Genomic DNA, 4,718 nt, shown 5'->3' on the forward strand with positions numbered 1-4,718 from the left:
ACTGTGATATTTGTGTTTTATGTAACTAAGTAATCTTACAATAAACTGAACAATGACATTGGCATCATATTATACCTTCTTTCTTTTTAAAAAGAGGAGCCAGTGCTGTGAGTTTACACACAATCACTTTATGATGTTTCTCCACTGACCAGCTGTTGTTGTGTATCACAGGGTCAGTACGGAAAACACATTGGAAACGTCATAGCTGATCGCCATGAACACCATCACTGTCTATGAACATCCCAAGTTCCAGGGACTCAGTAGGACATTTACGGCAGATGTTGTGAATCTGGTATTGGAGAACTTCGGAGACTGCATCTCATCTGTGAAGGTGGTGGGGCAGCCATGGCTAATGTACGAGCATCCAAACTACCAAGGAGGGTTCATTCTTCTAGAGGAGGGAGAACATCCTTCACTTGACATGAATGACAAGGCATCTTCTCTGAGGCTGATCACTGATGACCTGACCAATCCAAAGATCACAGTCTATGAGCATCCCAATGCCGCTGGTAGTCAAACAGTTCTGACTCAAGAGACCAATCTAATGTTTGGAAACATGAATGATAAGATATCTTCCCACAGAGTCCAGAGTGGGGCATGGCTTCTGTACGAGCATCCAAATAGAGGGGGGAGGTATATTCTAGCCAGGACTGGTGAATATCTGGCAAACTACTGTGATATTGGTTTCAACGATCAAGTATCGCATGTGTATCCTTTGCGCCGTGGAAAAGCCTCTGTGACCGCCACACTTCTGTGGGGCAAGAAAAAGATAGAGAGTGAAAAGAACATTCAGGCAGATCAGTATTTTTATGTAAACAACACAGACAGTGAGCAGGAGTTCACTGCTGCTTCTTGCAAAGAGTATGAGAAATATGTCTCCCATAGCTTTGAATTCAGCAATGAGTCTTCAATCAGTGTGGGTGCTGAATTTAGCTTGGGAGGAGTGGCCAATCTTTCAGCAGAGGTGTCCAACACCTTCTCAGTGAAGAAAGATGAGGTTGAGACATTCACCACGAGGAAGAAGGCAGAGTTAAGTGTGCCGATGAAGGTACCGCCACGCTCAAAAATAACAGTCAGTTTCATGAGCAAGGAGGTTACCATCTCAGTTCCAGTGGAGCTGAAAATTTTCCAGGGGAGTAAGACGGTGACTGAATATGGCACATACCACTGTGAGTCTGGCACAGATATCTACATAGATGTGCAATCTGAAACCATTAGTACATAGTAGTACCTGCCACACCTTCTTCTTGTTAGGGGCTATACCTCAACATTGATTTGCTATTTGTGCTTTTTTTTTTTAAACTGAGATATCTTTAAAGGATTCTTTTAGGGCTTTCATTTTCACACACCATATTTCAAAAAAGATCATTAGCTAGCTGGCAGTCGTCCTGGGACCCAACTAATGCTCGATGCCATAAAATGTGTTTTTCTCTGGTAGGTTAACAATGAACGCTGACCCCTTACAAGAATGTCAACCAATGGCATATATGAACTGGCTCATTGGTTGTCATTGCTACATAGCAGTAAGACTGTATCCTTGAGTCAGAAAGACAAGGCTATACTCTAACCTCTCAATGGCAGTCACTGGGGTACCGATGTATGGCTGGTTGTTTTATACCTTAAGGCTGTGCTGTGATTGGCAAGTGTGCATTTTTGATGCACTTCAAGCTGACTGCACACTTGAGGTGCTTTGCAGCAGTGATTCCCTTGTGCCTGCAGGTGTGCCATACCTTGCTACTGATGTTTACTGCTGCATCAATGTCTGTCTGCTCTCAGCAGAAACTCTGCTAGGACAATAGTCTGGCCATTTTGTGTCATTGCAGCAACAATGGCTGTTTTGTACAGCACATAGCATAATTCCATGCTATACATACATATATATATATATATATATATATATATATATATATATATATATATATATATATATATATATATATATATATATATATATATATATATATATATATATATATATATATACAACAAAAAGGTTGCCCCATTTAGAAGAGCCAGCATTCAGGGAGGTTTTGTAATTTCGTTTTTTATTTTCAGTAAAACAGCATGGAAAGATGAAAACAAAGTCCATGCAATTTACAAGCCTGACACGTTTCATGCTCCCCTGAGCATTTCTTCAGAGGCTTCTGTAAACTCTGTGTGGAGCTTTCAGAGTCTTTAAATGAGTAGCACCTGCTCCAGTGGGCGTTGGCGCCCCCAGGGCCTGCTGGTTCTAGTAGTTCAATAAATCACGCTCCAGTGAGCTGCTCCCAGAGTAAAATAATACTTCAAATTTGAACCAGAGTGGGTCTGGAAAATGTTCAATCACCTCTGCGCTGCAAGTAACATCCTGAAAAACGACCTTGCCTGCCAGTTTCTGCTGCATACCATGTGCCTGCAGCTTGGACCACTTCCATGTGGTAGGGCTCTTCCCTGACCGGGACCGGCAAGTAAATACATCCAACAAAAAGGTTGCCCCATTTAGAAGAGCCAGCATTCAGGGAGGTTTTGTAATTTCGTTTTTTATTTTCAGGAAAACAGCGTGGAATGATGAAAACAAAGTCCATGCAATTTACAAGCCTGACACGATATATATATATCCCCTAAGCATCTCTGCTTGAAAGATCTCTTGCTGAAAACTTGTGCAAATCAAACTAATTCATTCCCTAGAACCCAATTGTCAGAGCTGAACATGTGTTCTTCTGCTGTCCACAGGAAAGGAGCCAAATCCATACTCTGACTGAGTGTTACTGTTCTCTGGAGTCGAACTTCTGTCCCAAAGGCTTTAGTTGATGTACAATATAATAGATCACTGGTGCCTTGCTCAATGTTTTAGTATCAGCCAGATACTGGAAGCAAGAGCATAAGTCTCTGGGTGAGTAGGATCATCTCTATGGTTTTCAATATCAGAAGAGCACACTTGAAGAATGTGAGACCAATTCACAAAGAAGGGCCTAAAGCTGTACTGGTAGATTTACACCTACATTCAATTGTAGATATACAGCTTCCTTGAAAGCTTAAATTTTTCCAGGAATATACATGGTCCAGGTATAGGATTTCCAATCACTGGAAGGTCATATAACATTCACAGATATATCCCATTACTCTGCAGTGTTACCCATAGCAGCACACTCTATGCAGAGGGAATAGAAGCCCCTGTGCAAATACAAATTTTTGGTTTTGTTTTCATCCTTGGAAACCTACAATCCCAGCACATTTCCAGATGATAATTCCTCTTCTCACATGGCTGATCTACAACTCTTTCCAGGCAAGAAAGAGGAAGAAGAAGAACTTGTGAATGCCCACAAACAACACTACCCATGCCTGGAATGCCCACTTCCTACCCTTGATTGGAATGTGTAGCTGCAGAGCACGCCAATAGGCTAATGCCTTCCTGGAATCCTGGCAGGTGCAACTGTAGTACATTACCATATGTCAATATTCGTCCAATCATTGAGACAGTAGCATAACAAGGTCCCAGTAGGGCCCAAATGCAAGCCTTAAAAATGCCTCCCTTTGTGGAAAAACTGTGATATTTCTGATGCAGAATGTCCTGCTGGATCCTATCCCCAGGTGCAATTGCACCTGCTGCTCCATTGGTAGCTACATCCCTGAATGGAGAGACATTTAAGTGCAGCTGTACTGGATTACTCTACTTTAGATTGTTTGCCAATTTTGTCTCATTATATTACATTTTAGCTGGTTTAAGTAGAATATTTGTGTACTTCTTTTAAATCTAAACAACTAACACCCCATGAAATGAAATAGACAAAGTTCATTTTTGTACATTTGTGTGAAATAAGGAATACTTTCTGTTGGGGATTTTCTCCAGTATGGGAATCTAATCAATGATCAATGTTTTCATTTCCTGTATGATTATATCTGTTTCTGCTTGAGAGCGAATAAATCACAATTTTCAACAGTTCAAGAGTGCATTTGTGTGATCACTATTTTGAATTGAAAAACTTTATTGACAACATCACAGCACTGATATACTGGATGTTTGCCAAAGTACCAGGGTAGCAAAACTGACTTCAGTTACTTTGACCTCTCTCCTCATGATAGCAGGGGAAATTACCACACATGAACCTTGACTCTGATGGCATCACAGGAAGTTTCTCTATCCAACCTTTGGGCCTGATGATAATACAGGAAGTGACATCACTCAACATCAACAAAACGTGCAATAATAAGATGGTAACAATAATTATACTTTAACAGATGAAAGGTTACTCATTCTACCAGCCATAAATTAGCTATGGTCCTGCCATGGTATGTAAAAGCAGCAGAGACGATAGACTAAGGGCAAGCAAATTGTTGGCTAGCGGAACAGTCATCTTCTTCTAAAGTACGGTCCTCATATTCCCAAGTACAGTCTCAAATGCTCCATCTCACCTCAATCCTCATCTTCCAAGACATTGCCTCAACTGCCCAGTTATAGCGCCAGAAGAGGACTTTTGATGGATCTGCCCTCTTTCTGAACCAGTCTGGACACTGACTACATGGGTGCAGCTCCTGGGTATAAATGTATCTGCCACAAGGTGCAGCTCCCCAGCTCACACCAGGCGCCAGATCCTCTCCATCTTCTTGTAACTACCAGTGGGTGACAGGAAACCACAGTGTCTAGTCTAGTAATAGCAGGCTTAATTTAGTGACTGAATTGTTATGTGTTCATACAAAGCCAAGGTATCCAGGGGTTTATAATAGTTTGGGTCTACAGT

General features: G+C 41.4%; 1 pseudogene; it reads left to right on the forward strand.

Annotated features, from left to right (window-relative positions):
• Positions 1-211: 211 nt before the first annotated feature.
• LOC147706500 (epidermal differentiation-specific protein pseudogene) lies at positions 212-1,878 on the forward strand (annotated as a pseudogene).
• Positions 1,879-4,718: the final 2,840 nt, after the last annotated feature.

Source organism: Lissotriton vulgaris, chromosome 7 (assembly GCF_964263255.1).
Source record: "Lissotriton vulgaris chromosome 7, aLisVul1.2, whole genome shotgun sequence".
Classification (NCBI taxonomy): domain Eukaryota; kingdom Metazoa; phylum Chordata; class Amphibia; order Caudata; family Salamandridae; genus Lissotriton; species Lissotriton vulgaris.